Source organism: Electrona antarctica, assembly GCF_951216825.1.
Source record: "Electrona antarctica genome assembly, chromosome: 11".
Taxonomy (NCBI): Eukaryota; Metazoa; Chordata; class Actinopteri; order Myctophiformes; family Myctophidae; genus Electrona; species Electrona antarctica.
Genome location: NC_136792.1, coordinates 663525 through 679290, shown reverse-complemented (window position 1 = coordinate 679290; position 15766 = coordinate 663525).

The following is a 15766-nucleotide window of genomic DNA, read 5'->3' as shown; positions in this document are numbered from 1 at the left end:
GCTCCAGACTATGAGGTGGTTCGAGTGGACGTGGGTAGGACTGTTGTTCAGTGATGATGATGCTGGCCGTGACGCAGCCCGATTGTTCCAGTCTGGCCTGGACCAGTCTGGTCTGGGTTGTGTGGCTTATTCAGAGGCTCTGCCCTTCCACAATGACCTAGATAAACTCCAGAGGATTGTCTCTGTGATGAAGACGTCCACAGCTCGTGTGGTCCTTGTGTTTGGATACGGGCCCTATATGTATAATGTCTTGGATGAGGTTTGTGTTACGATACATCTGTGGAGGATGTTAATTCAGGGATTCGTAATTAGAAGAATCTAAAATGAGAATGTATTGAAAGAAAGACATGCCTTTCATTTCTTTCGAAACGATGAACAGGTGGTTCAGCAGAATGTGACAGGTCTGCAATGGATCTTACCTGCCACTTCAGGTTGGTGGGAAGACGGTTATCTTGAATCTCCTCACTACCTGCCGTACCTGAGAGGCACCCTGGGTTTTGCCATCCGTCGTGGAGAGATACCAGGTTTCAAGGACTTCCTGTTAAAAATACGTCCTGACAATGACCATGAGGATAACGTAGTAAGTATTTTTGTTTAATTTAATTGTATATTTATTTAATTGTATGTCTTTAAATGTCTCAATGAATTTAATACACAGGACCACAATGGACACAAGCCCTTAGGACATGTTGTGTTATCCTTTTTGCACCATTGTATAATTGTACCACTGTAGTATCTGCAAACTGTGAATGAAGTGAATAATCAATACATTCATCAATCAATTCATTGTATTTACAGGTATTCTTATGAATTAATTGTGTTCTTTCAGGTGAGGCAGTTTTGGGAACACACATTTCAGTGTACATTTTCACCCCTTCCACCAGAGTGGGTGGACGCTGGTGGAAGGGTGTGTACTGGACAAGAGGACCTGGCAGAAACTACCCTGTTGGATGTGTCTGACCTCAGGCCAGAGTACAATGTGTACAAGGCTGTGTATTCTCTGGCCCTCGCCCTCCATGACATGTTGCAGTGTGTGCCAGGAAGAGGGCCTTTCCCTGGGCACAGCTGTGCCACTTTGCAGACAATACAGCCATGGCAGGTGGGATATTAATTCAGTTAACCTGTAGGATTCTTTTTATTTATTGTTTATTTGCACATTTAAAAACACCACATTTGAAAGAACAACACATTATTAGGTTGTGCAGGTGAGACTTAGAAAACCATGTGGGGTTTATAAAGTTAGACCGGCAGCTGCCGGAGTAGGTGGATGGATTATGACAGCTCCGTTCCGCTGCTCTGTCGGTCCGTTCGGCAGCCGTGGTCCAGCCGCCGCAACTGCCGGTAACAGCCGCGGCGCTGCCGTGGGGGGGTGGAGGAGCAGCATGTGCTGGGGGATTATGACACTCGACTGCCATTCACTTCTGCGGCAGTGCGTTTGGTCCGACATGCGTTGCGTGGTGCTTGCGGTTATGGTTAAGGGTAAGGGTTTGGGGTAGAGTGTCAGACTGATGCCGCCGGGAAACACTACCGACTGCCGCTGGTGTTCCGCGGCAGATGCCGCTGCCGAAAAATGCACTTGCACTCTCTCCTACATTGAAGAGGCTGACTTTTGAAGGTGGTCTGTATTAGGGCTGGGATTCGGAACCGGGTCCATTTCAGACCCGGTTCCGACATTGCGGATCCGGAGCCGGTTCCATCGTTTTTTTATTAACGGTTCCCCAAACGGATCTCATCAGTCGTCATTTAGCTCCGCTGTGTCTGTGCATGCATGCAAGCAGAGCCAAGTTACTGGGGTGACGTCACCCAACCTACATGAGTGAGTTAGTGGGGTCGGGGAGGATACGCCCACTATTCTGTGCATTCAGCGACCGCCGCGGAGCGACTGGGACAGTATGTTGAAGAGATCTCCAAAGTGTGGTTAACAGAGAGGGAAATTACTCTGAGGCTGAGCACGCAAGTGCAATAAATGCGACGCTATAGTTCCCTGGCTGCAAAGGTTGTTGCAACTTGTACCAGTTGCAGTTTTGCACCACGTCCACATTGAGGAAACATCTCAAAATCACACGAGTCCACAACTCACGAGAATAATCTAGGCACATCGCGTCAGTGAGCCATGCGGAAAGCCGTGCCCGCTCTCCCCGCAACTCCACCACAGCTAGCCGGCGGGGGACGAGGATGATGCAAGGCTCGTTCACTTTCCCCAGGCTAGTAACGTAATAGAAAATAAAAACTACTGTCGTCTACAGAGCTTTTCATTAGGCCGCGGCGTATTGTACAACTGTTGTTAATGGTGTTAATTTAGAACGCCAATGACTCGACGTCTTTCTGTCTGATATTTTATGAATCACGTTAACTATAGTATAGAGCCATCAATAAATATACTTTATAAAAAAAAACTATAGTATAGAGCCAAATCAATTTGTCTGCACTTATAAGCAACTCAACTGCTTTTGATTTGGTTCTAAATTAAGTGGCTGTTGAGAGCCCAGCGTTTAGGTGCATACCTCCATAGATTGATTACTTTATGAACAGTTTGCAGAAAAAAATCACAGGAACGTAGCCTACAGTTCAATACAAGGTCTGCTAAAATGATTTTATAATCCAAGAAAGCACTATGGCTTGTTTCCATTAGGGTAAGGGGTCCTTAATATTAAATTAATCTGAACATTAAAGACAACATTTGTCACCACAACAATATCATTATTGCAATGTGTACTGTAGGCTATATTTAATATACAGTACAAATTGCAATATACAGTACAAATTGCAACAATGATATTGTTGTGGTGTCTAGCTGGTGGTGGTGGTGGTGAAGTTTAAATAATAGTGCCACACTGCCACCTCATAATTGTAAAGTGTATTTTCAATAATTGAATTAATGAATGTGTGTTTATTATGTACTTGGTTAGGTTAGTTATAATATAAGCATAATCTATGTCAGAAAAAATAATATTAGGATCCGTTAAGGGAACCGTTAGGAACCGGAACCGTTAAGAGGGATCCGGGAAGGATCCGGATCCGTTAAAATCCTAACGAATCCCAACCCTAGTCTGTATAGGGGGCAGGTGGTAATCACATGTTCTTCTGAAGGTGGTCTGTATAGGGGGCAGGTGGTAATCACATGTTCTTCTGAAGGTGGTCTGTATAGGGGGTTAGGTGGTAATCACATGTTCTTCTGAAGGTGGTCTGTATAGGGGGTTAGGTGGTAATTACATGTTCTTCTGAAGGTGGTCTGTATAGGGGGGCAGGTGGTAATCACATGTTCTTCTGAAGGTGGTCTGTATAGGGGGCAGGTGGTAATCACATGTTCTTCTGAAGGTGGTCTGTATAGGGGGTTAGGTGGTAATCACATGTTCTTCTGAAGGTGGTCTGTATAGGGGGTTAGGTGGTAATTACATGTTCTTCTGAAGGTGGTCTGTATAGGGGGGCAGGTGGTAATCACATGTTCTTCTGAAGGTGGTCTGTATAGGGGGTTAGGTGGTAATCACATGTTCTTCTGAAGGTGGTCTGTATAGTGGGTTAGGTGGTAATCACATGTTCTTCTGAAGGTGGTCTGTATAGGGGGTTAGGTGGTAATCACATGTTCTTCTGAAGGTGGTCTGTATAGGGGGCAGGTGGTAATCACATGTTCTTCTGAAGGTGGTCTGTATAGGGGGCAGGTGGTAATTACATGTTCTTCTGAAGGTGGTATTTTAAATAAAATGCACGTTTACCGCTGTGTCTTCTTGTCTAGAAATACAGTCATGCCTCTCTTCATTATGCAATAATCACACAAGATGCAGAAGTCTTCCTCACTCCTAATTCTCAACAAATGTGGGTGACATTATGAATATGGTTTTGTTCAAAGGCAATGCTTTTCATGATTCTGCTCATCACCATTTCTAGCTTCTTTATTACCTGGAAAAGGTCAACTTCACCTTATCTGGTGGTGATCGTGTATACTTTGATGAGAATGGTGATGCTTCACCAATCTTCGATATATTGAACTGGGCGTGGCTCCCTGATGGAAGCACAAGGATTCACAACGTAGGTGTGGTCAAGATGACAGCCTCCGGAGATGAAGAATTCACCCTCGAGGAAGACAGAATCTTCTGGAACTTTCAATCTGCAAAAGTAATTTCAGCTTTCTAATTTTTTTAATTGAGCTCATGATGTGAATGAAATTTATATTTAAACTGAACATTTTTACTTTCCTCTGTAGCCTCCTCGGTCGGTGTGCAGTGAGAGCTGTTCTCCTGGAACCCGTGTGGCCAGAAGGAAAGGAGAACCTGTCTGCTGCTACGACTGCATTGCTTGTTCTGAGGGAGAGTTCAGCAATGAGACAGGTAGGGTTACATAATGTAGCTACAGTATATGTACAGAAGGTTATAATAAGATACGTGTCTGTCCCTTTAATCTTGTCCTATTTGTTAGACTCTACAGAGTGCACCAGTTGTCCAGAGGACTTCTGGTCCAGTCCCCAGCGTGACCACTGTGTCCCTAAGAGCATTGAGTTCCTGTCTTACCATGAGTCCCTGGGGATCTCCTTAACAACCATCTCACTGCTAGGAACATTTGTCTGTGCTATTGTCCTGGGGATCTTTGTTTATCATAAAGAGACGCCCATGGTCCGCGCCAACAACTCAGAACTCAGCTTCCAACTCTTGCTTTCACTCAAACTATGTTTCTTGTGCTCACTCCTGTTCATTGGTCAGCCCAGACTCTGGACTTGTCAGCTGAGGCATGCAGTATTTGGGATAAGCTTTGTGCTGTGTGTCTCCTGCATCCTGGTAAAGACTATGGTGGTGCTGGCTGTGTTCAAGGCCTCCAAGCCTGGTGGTGCAGACATCATGAAGTGGTTTGGTCCTATACAGCAGAGAGGAACAGTTCTGATTCTTACTTCAATCCAGGCAATAATCTGCATAGTCTGGCTTGTGTCTGCCTCACCAACTCCTCATAAAAACACACAATACTATTCTGAAAAGATAGTCTATGAGTGCAATGTTGGATCAACAGTTGGGTTTGTGGTGTTACTAGGTTATATTGGCTTACTAGCACTCCTCAGTTTCCTCCTAGCATTCATGGTAAGGAATCTTCCAGACAACTTCAATGAAGCCAAGTTAATCACTTTCAGCATGTTGATATTCTGTGCCGTGTGGATAGCCTTCATACCAGCATATATCAGTTCTCCAGGCAAATATGCAGATGTAGTGGAGGTGTTTGCTATTTTAGCATCTAGTTTGGGCATTTTGCTGGCGCTGTTTGGACCAAAGTGTTATATAATCATTTTGAAACCTGAGAAAAACACAAAGAAGTCCATCATGGGTCGAGGTGCCACCAAGACGTAGAATCACAAATTAAATGTCAAAACAGATTATTTGTGTATATGGATATATCGGATTTCTGATGGTAGAAGTTGATAGTAGATTAAGTAGAAGATTCAATTACTACTACTACTACTACTACTACTACTACTACTACTACTACTAATATTTAGTTTAAAATAATGAACTGGGAAAGAATATATATATTTTGTAATGTGAAATAAATTGCCTGTCAAATTTATATATATATATATATATATATATATATATATATATATATTGCTGATGACCTTTTTAGTAATAGAGTCCGTTTTCTACCATATTAAACTACATCTAGTCAGAGACACAAACATCTATTATCTGGGATAAAGGAGAAGTTGATTACCCTCCCTTAGAGACTGTTTGTTGATGTTAGAGCTATTTTGACAATAAACCATGTGCACCTCTCCATTATCTGTGGGTCAAAATACTACAAGTATGTACAGTAAGAGGCAAATTATGTATCGGTTTTAAATTGGCAAATATAGCCTTTGTGTCAAACAGCATTACTTTGTGAAGGCCTCTGGTTTCAATGGGTTAAAGCTGCTTTGATTAATATTTTCAAAAACATATTTCAAAACATAGGCCTACAAGAGATATTGGACATTTTTCAACATGGAAACAATTGAAGATTATGCACAAATTATTGTGATTATCTTAAATAATTGTGATTAGGCGATTATTTAATTAATACATGTGAAGATTGAACATTGAATTTTTTTATATAACAGTAATATTCAGTTCAGTGACGATAGGCCTACATTTCTCACCACATTTGGGATAAGCCGCTTTGTAATTTGTAATTCGTGCTTTGTAATGACATTGGCATGACTCACATGCTGATGCCGTTTAGCTATAATGAGTTAATAAATCATAGTCTATAGAACAGGTACTGTACATCTTTTTAGCATTCTGTGGTTATCACACTTTACTTAAGGGAGAAGAAGCCCGTTTGAGATCTCAGAAGAGCGTAGTTAATATTCACGCCAAAATACGTAAGTACTACAGAGTGTATTTTATAACTTTATTATTAATTCATCGGATACAACAAACAACATTTAGTAAACACATCTGTGATGGCTTATCTGCACAGAATTGGCCTTTGGTTAGCCCTGGTTTTGGATAGCCACGGTAACAGATTAATTGAGCTATTTACAGACAGTGAAAAGTGTCCATTATAACCAATTATGAGTAGTCTTATGGACAGATGTTAGTGTCAGGTATAGGCATAGTGGTATATGCGTAGGCATAGTGGCATAGATTTTAAACCTGAAATAGATAGGAACAAAAGAATATACATTGTTACATTCCCATAATACGTTCTAATCATTTGTATTTAACAGAGGTAGCAGGCAGAGTATAAACAATTACCAGTTCCCCATCCGAGGTCTCATCTTCTCCAGGTTTCTGGAGAGGCGTGGACTCATTCCTTGGTTGCTGAATCTGACTCTTAACTTACTGAAACCGGCGCAAGGCCTTTTAAAACCTCTGTTTCTAGTGGACCGCCCTGTGGGCAGGTCTAAACCAGCTTAACATCATTGGCTGCTGGCAACAGCCCTCCCTGTGCCAACCTTAACTATTGGTTGAGAGACCAGGAAGTGTTGGGCTGTGCATGTGGACAGTGGAGAAGCATGGGTGTTATCTCCCCATCTATGGCAGTTTGTGAGGAAGGAATTTCAACCCCCCTCAGTCCTTTGTCTGACTCCACTCCAAGATTATAGATTAGTTCAACCCATGACATTACTGCTGACATTACAATAATTAGACATTCAATGGATCATTGATAACTTGAGGAGTTTTAGTAGACAATCATTGATGCACACATCTGCATGTTCTCTTTCCTTAAGATTGAGATGGAGAGGTGTCACATTTCACACCTCCCTGTTAACTTCAGCAATGTCAGGGCTTGCTTTGGGGTGAAAGGCCCAGTGAAAGGCCCTCACTCCCATGTTTAGTACTGAGAATTATTGGCAACTTATGCAGTGCACAATCATTAATAGAAACCAAACGCTGAGTACCATACTCAGCGGAACAGGTACTTGTCTTGCTTTGTCTTGTGTTTATATCCTATAACTTACTTAGGGGATACCCTGAAGAAGGCAACTTGTTGCCGAAACATTGGAAAAATATATTTGTATGGCATCGTGACTACGAGCTGTGCCTGTGCGGCCTCTTTCATTTTTAGTCTATATTCTATAACTTAGCCATTCATAATAATAATAATAATGGATTTTATTTATAACGCACTTTATATTCGTCAAAATCTCAAAGTGCTACAGTTCTCACAGATGTGTACCCAGATAGTGTAGGCTATTTTATACAAGCTGTAATCCTTGTTGATAATCATGATAAAATGGCACCATGTTTTTCTACTATGTCTGTGTCAGTTCAGAAACCCGTCCACCAGTGACTTCATCGATGGGGAATCCAAGCTAATAGAAAATGCAGGCTTTTTAGTCCTGAAAAGTTGCAATGTGAAAATGGAAGCCATCGTTCTCACGATAATAAAAATCTAAAATATTGTTTAAAAAGAAAATCAGCCTAACGATGATGTCAATGGTTCGAAGTTAACTATGGAATTGTGCGTTTTTTGTCTGTCAGTGTACTCAAAATCCCCATATATTCTGCCCAGGTCTCGTGACATCACTATGACATCATCAGGTATGATAGTAAATCTGGATCATATATTAAATGTGACCTGCTGTCGCAAATAAGCCCATATATGGAGATGCCTGATCATCAATATTAATATATGGATATATGTCAGAACCTGTTCTGACATTCAATATGTTGATCCTTGCCCATCCGTCCTTCCTCGATGTCTCCCTTTTGACTGATACCTGTCCATTTAAACTCTAGAAGGGCCTGCTGCCCCAAAATAATTAGTGCAGCCGGCGAAAACTAGAGTTGTTAACAGGCCCGAAAATTAAGTCCCGGCCCTAACTGGGCCCTCCCTCATCAAACCCTGTGCCCCCACTGCCACCCTTAGATCTCCATATATGGAGCTGACCTGTTCTGACATTCCATGTGTTGATCTGACCTCATCAAACCCTGTACCCTGTACACACCTGTACTCCCTCAGGTGTCTTACTGGTACTGTAAAGGCCTAATAACACACCTGTACTCCCTCAGGTGTCTTACTGGTACTGTATAGGCCTATTAACACACCTGTACTCCCTCAGGTGTCTTACTGGTACTGTATAGGCCTATTAACACACCTGTACTCCCTCAGGTGTCTTACTGGTACTGTATAGGCCTAATAACACACCTGTACTCCCTCAGGTGTCTTACTGGTACTGTATAGGCCTATTAACACACCTGTACTCCCTCAGGTGTCTTACTGGTACTGTATAGGCCTATTAACACACCTGTACTCCCTCAGGTGTCTTACTGGTACTGTGTCAGGCCTATTAACAATTTACAATGTGAAGTTGCCATTTCAGCGTCCTGTCCTGTCCTGTCCTGTCCTGTCCTGTCCTGTTCTGTCCGTTCTGTTCTCAATACAAATCTATTCAGGGCTTTATTGGCAGCATGAGAAAACATTGCGAGTCAAAAGGCAACCGAATGAAGTGCGGTGGTGCCACCTAGTGGCTATCTTCTTTTTGAGTGGTTGCCACTCTGACTTTATTGGATAAAATACATATAGTCACTTAGACAAGCCTAAAACATACAGTATGTCCGTGTCCTTTTTATGGACTTCTCCTCTGCTTTGAATACGGTCCAACCCCGTCTTCTCCTAAAACGCCTGTGTGACGTGGACTTCAGTAGTAATGTCATTCTGTGGATTAGGGAGTTTCTGAGAGAGAGACCCCAACGAGTCTGTATTAATAACACTCTGTCTGACTGCCTTGTCCTAAACACTGGCGTTCCACAGGGGTGCGTTTTATCCCCTCTGTTATTTTACACAAATGAGTTGAAATACAACAACAAAGAGTTCTCTCTCATAAAGTACGCTGATGACATGGCCTTGGTTGCCTGCCTGCAGGACGTTCCCAGTCCCTCCTACTCCCAGCACATTGACCGTATTGCCACCTGGTTTGACCTTAATGTCACTAAGACCAAGGAGCTGTGTTTGGGAGGGGGGGCAGGAGCAGAGGGCTCAGGGTCCATCTTTAGGACTGTGGGGAGGAAGTGGAGCAGGTCAGTAACTTTAAATATCTGGGAATGACCATAGACAATGAATTCACCTTTCAGACCAATGCAGATAACATCTACAAAAATGCAAGGCATCGGCTTTATCTTCTCAGGAAACGGATACGTTTTAATGCTAGTAAACACACGCTGACCATGGTCTATAGATCACTCACTGAGAGTGTTCTCACTGTTCGGTTATTTGGCGAAGTTGTGCCGGGGCTCCGACCAGCCCTGCAGTAGGCAGATTATAGAGACTAATACGCACAGGGTGAACTAAATGTTCCAATAATAGCTTATATTTTATGAACTCAAACGTGCATTTTATAGGGTTTTATTAATTCATATTAATCAAACACATACATCAATCATACACACGTTCTGTTCACTCTCCCCCGTTACAATATGTAAGTAATACAACACTGCATGGCTTTGCACTTTGCTAATTGCTGTCTCCTACTTTGCTCGGCAGAGTTTAGCTATCATTTCACACTCTAAACTGTCCCAGGATCAGCTCCGTCTCGGAACTATCGGATCTTGGTAAAGCTTAGCTTCCTTGATGACTTTCAGACTTAGTTCAATCACACATTAAGTGGTTTTAAATCTACATTATCATGAATTAAACGTCATTAATAAATGATCGGGACACAAGAAACACAAGAACACTTGGTTACAATCTAAACATCATATCACATCAATTATGAATAATGCACAATTATATATAGCATTTAATACATACCGCTGGCGTCTGCCTGCTACATCTATCACGTTCGTTGGTATTGGTGAATCTAGTCTAATACCAGGCATACAGAATACTTAATGCAAGCCCTCTGACTGAAATCACACCTCCATGCTAAACACTTTCAACCAATCAGAAGCCACTGAACTTACTTTCTGGTAGCAGAGCAGTCAGCTCCCATTACAGTCCCTGTAATGTGTGCCCAACTGCTATTTCTGCCTAGATTAAAACTGTTTAGACTATTACAGATCTATCATTTAGGCTTTTTACCAACCCAATATATAATAGGTTATTAGAACACATTTAAACAATTGAAGAGGAATTAAAGATTAAAGTTACTTATTCCACATTGACATGTGCCCAGCCTAGTGAGTCTCTCCTCTGAGAAGGAGTCATAATGGCCTGTCTCACAACAGGAAGAGGCCGTAAAACCCCCGAATCCACCGGTCTGTATGTAGAATGGAATGTGGGGACCTGAAGCTCTCCCACTCTAGAGAGCTGCATATATCTCCAATCAATCTGACTCAATATATAATTTCCCATTATGAGTACAAATCTCGCACACCCATAAATAACACGACACTCACTTTTAACATCGTGTCCTGGTTTGGGAATATCTCAGTTAGAGATAAAAACAAGCTCACCCAGGTAGTCAACCAGGCAAGTAAGATCATTTGAGACAAACCATTGCAACTTCAGGACATATACAACCGCTCCATAACCAAAAAATAAATTCAGATTTACAATGATTCTACCCACCCTCTTCGCTCTGAATTTGACTTGTTGCCATCGGGCAGGAGGCTTAGGGCAAAATTAGCTAAAAAGAAGGGTACCCACACAAACACCCACACAAACACTCTTCATATCACATCATTGTAGACAGGGAAACTGGACATCAGGATTAAAGGCATTAAACTTACGCTATTGACAGTCTTGTCAAATAAACAATAAACGATAAGATCAGCTAACTTGCCACGGCATTGAACCATGTGATATTTAATTGGTGTTATTGCAATGTTTCAACCTTGTGTTATTTAAATTGCCTCTAAGGCCTGGGTTAATTAAATAACATCATTGTTTGTGTGTGTGTGTGCGCGTGCGTGCGTGCGTGCGTGCGTGCGTGTGTGTGTGCATGCTGGTGAGTTGAAGATGCCTTGGGCATTACTCTTGTTTTCCCTGACACTTCAGTGGTAATCAGGAGTGGCCACCTGAGAAGTGGGGAGGACTGACCACTGCTCTGATTAACAACTTCAGAGCTGAACAGTTTTTATGGTGCCCAAATTTTCCAGGTGCCACTGACCGGCAACCTGCCACTGACCACCAACCTGCCACTGACCGGCAACCTGCCACTCAACGGCAACCTGCCACTGACCGGCAACCTGCCACTGACCACCAACCTGCCACTGACCACCAACCTGCCACTTATCCTTGTTGATAATCATGATAAAATGGCACCATGTTTTTCTACTATGTCTGTGTCAGTTCAGAAACCCGTCCACCAGTGACTTCATCGATGGGGAATCCAAGCTAATAGAAAATGCAGGCTTTTTAGTCCTGAAAAGTTGCAATGTGAAAATGGAAGCCATCGTTCTCACGATAATAAAAATCTAAAATATTGTTTAAAAAGAAAATCAGCCTAACGATGATGTCAATGGTTCGAAGTTAACTATGGAATTGTGCGTTTTTTGTCTGTCAGTGTACTCAAAATCCCCATATATTCTGCCCAGGTCTCGTGACATCACTATGACATCATCAGGTATGATAGTAAATCTGGATCATATATTAAATGTGACTTGCTGTCGCAAATAAGCCCATATATGGAGATGCCTGATCATCAATATTAATATATGGATATATGTCAGAACCTGTTCTGACATTCAATATGTTGATCCTTGCCCATCCGTCCTTCCTCGATGTCTCCCTTTTGACTGATACCTGTCCATTTAAACTCTAGAAGGGCCTGCTGCCCCAAAATAATTAGTGCAGCCGGCGAAAACTAGAGTTGTTAACAGGCCCGAAAATTAAGTCCCGGCCCTAACTGGGCCCTCCCTCATCAAACCCTGTGCCCCCACTGCCACCCTTAGATCTCCATATATGGAGCTGACCTGTTCTGACATTCCATGTGTTGATCTGACCTCATCAAACCCTGTACCCTGTACACACCTGTACTCCCTCAGGTGTCTTACTGGTACTGTAAAGGCCTAATAACACACCTGTACTCCCTCAGGTGTCTTACTGGTACTGTATAGGCCTATTAACACACCTGTACTCCCTCAGGTGTCTTACTGGTACTGTATAGGCCTATTAACACACCTGTACTCCCTCAGGTGTCTTACTGGTACTGTATAGGCCTAATAACACACCTGTACTCCCTCAGGTGTCTTACTGGTACTGTATAGGCCTATTAACACACCTGTACTCCCTCAGGTGTCTTACTGGTACTGTATAGGCCTATTAACACACCTGTACTCCCTCAGGTGTCTTACTGGTACTGTGTCAGGCCTATTAACAATTTACAATGTGAAGTTGCCATTTCAGCGTCCTGTCCTGTCCTGTCCTGTCCTGTCCTGTCCTGTCCTGTCCTGTTCTGTCCGTTCTGTTCTCAATACAAATCTATTCAGGGCTTTATTGGCAGCATGAGAAAACATTGCGAGTCAAAAGGCAACCGAATGAAGTGCGGTGGTGCCACCTAGTGGCTATCTTCTTTTTGAGTGGTTGCCACTCTGACTTTATTGGATAAAATACATATAGTCACTTAGACAAGCCTAAAACATACAGTATGTCCGTGTCCTTTTTATGGACTTCTCCTCTGCTTTGAATACGGTCCAACCCCGTCTTCTCCTAAAACGCCTGTGTGACGTGGACTTCAGTAGTAATGTCATTCTGTGGATTAGGGAGTTTCTGAGAGAGAGACCCCAACGAGTCTGTATTAATAACACTCTGTCTGACTGCCTTGTCCTAAACACTGGCGTTCCACAGGGGTGCGTTTTATCCCCTCTGTTATTTTCCCTATACACAAATGAGTTGAAATACAACAACAAAGAGTTCTCTCTCATAAAGTACGCTGATGACATGGCCTTGGTTGCCTGCCTGCAGGACGTTCCCCGTCCCTCCTACTCCCAGCACATTGACCGTATTGCCACCTGGTTTGACCTTAATGTCACTAAGACCAAGGAGCTGTGTTTGGGAGGGGGGGCAGGAGCAGAGGGTTCAGGGTCCATCTTTAGGCCTGCTACTATGAGTGGGGAGGAAGTGGAGCAGGTCAGTGACTTTAAATATCTGGGAATGACCATAGACAATGAATTCACCTTTCAGACCAATGCAGATAACATCTACAAAAATGCAAGGCATCGGCTTTATCTTCTCAGGAAACGGATACGTTTTAATGCTAGTAAACACACGCTGACCATGGTCTATAGATCACTCACTGAGAGTGTTCTCACTGTTCGGTTATTTGGCGAAGTTGTGCCGGGGCTCCGACCAGCCCTGCAGTAGGCAGATTATAGAGACTAATACGCACAGGGTGAACTAAATGTTCCAATAATAGCTTATATTTTATGAACTCAAACGTGCATTTTATAGGGTTTTATTAATTCATATTAATCAAACACATACATCAATCATACACACGTTCTGTTCACTCTCCCCCGTTACAATATGTAAGTAATACAACACTGCATGGCTTTGCACTTTGCTAATTGCTGTCTCCTACTTTGCTCGGCAGAGTTTAGCTATCATTTCACACTCTAAACTGTCCCAGGATCAGCTCCGTCTCGGAACTATCGGATCTTGGTAAAGCTTAGCTTCCTTGATGACTTTCAGACTTAGTTCAATCACACATTAAGTGGTTTTAAATCTACATTATCATGAATTAAACGTCATTAATAAATGATCGGGACACAAGAAACACAAGAACACTGACACTGAACACTGACCGGCAACCTGCCACTGACCGGCAACCTGCCACTGACCACCAATCTGCCACCGACCGGCAACCTGCCACTGACCACCAACCTGCCACTGACCACCAACCTGCCACTGACCACCAACCTGCCACTGACCACCAACCTGCCACTGACCACCAACCTGCCACTGACCGGCAACCTGCCACTGACCACCAATCTGCCACCGACCGGCAACCTGCCACTGACCACCAACCTGCCACTGACCACCAACCTGCCACTGACCACCAACCTGCCACTGACCACCAATCTGCCACTGACCACCAACCTGCCACTGACCACCAACCTGCCACTGACCGGCAACCTGCCACTGACCACCAACCTGCCACTGACCACCAACCTGCCACTGACCACCAACCTGCCACTGACCACCAACCTGCCACTGACCACCAATCTGCCACTGACCACCAACCTGCCACTGACCGGCAACCTGCCACTGACCACCAACCTGCCACTGACCGGCAACCTGCCACTGACCGGCAACCTGCCACTGACCGGCAACCTGCCACTGACCGGCAACCTGCCACTGACCGGCAACCTGCCACTGACGACCAACCTGCCACTGACCACCAACCTGCCACTGACCGCCAACCTGCCACTGACCGGCAACCTGCCACTGACCACCAACCTGCCACTGACCGCCAACCTGCCACTGACCGCCAACCTGCCACTGACCGGCAACCTGCCACTGACCGGCAACCTGCCACTGACCACCAACCTGCCACTGACCACCAACCTGCCACTGACCGGCAACCTGCCACTGACCGGCAACCTGCCACTGACCGGCAACCTGCCACTGACCACCAACCTGCCACTGACCGGCAACCTGCCACTGACCACCAACCTGCCACTGACCACCAACCTGACCACCAACCTGCCACTGACCACCAACCTGCCACTGACCGGCAACCTGCCACTGACCGGCAACCTGCCACGGACCACCAACCTGCCACTGACCACCAACCTGCCACTGACCACCAACCTGCCACTGACCAGCAACCTGCCACTGACCACCAACCTGCCCCTGACCACCAACCTTCCACTGACCACCAACCTGCCACTGACCACCAACCTGCCACTGACCGGCAACCTTCCACTGACCGGCAACCTGCCACTGACCGGCAACCTGCCACTGACCGGCAACCTGCCACTGACCACCAACCTGCCCCTGACCACCAACCTGCCACTGACCGGCAACCTGCCACGGACCACCAACCTGCCACTGACCACCAACCTGCCCCTGACCACCAACCTGCCACTGACCGGCAACCTGCCACTGACCACCAACCTGCCCCTGACCACCAACCTGCCACTGACCACCAACCTGCCACTGACCACCAACCTGCCACTGACCGGCATCTGATTGGCATCAAAATATACATAATGTACCAAAAGTAAAAGTAGCCTACTCATTATATAGAATATGAAATGAAAAAAAATCTTTTGAAAATAGCTGATCTACAAGCTCACAATGCGTCACAATCGGCTATTTTCAAATGGCCGAAATGTATATAAGGCTGAAGTGGTTATTGTATGTTTTGTAATAATAATCAAAATCAACAAAGTAACTAAAGTTTCCAAATAAATGTAGA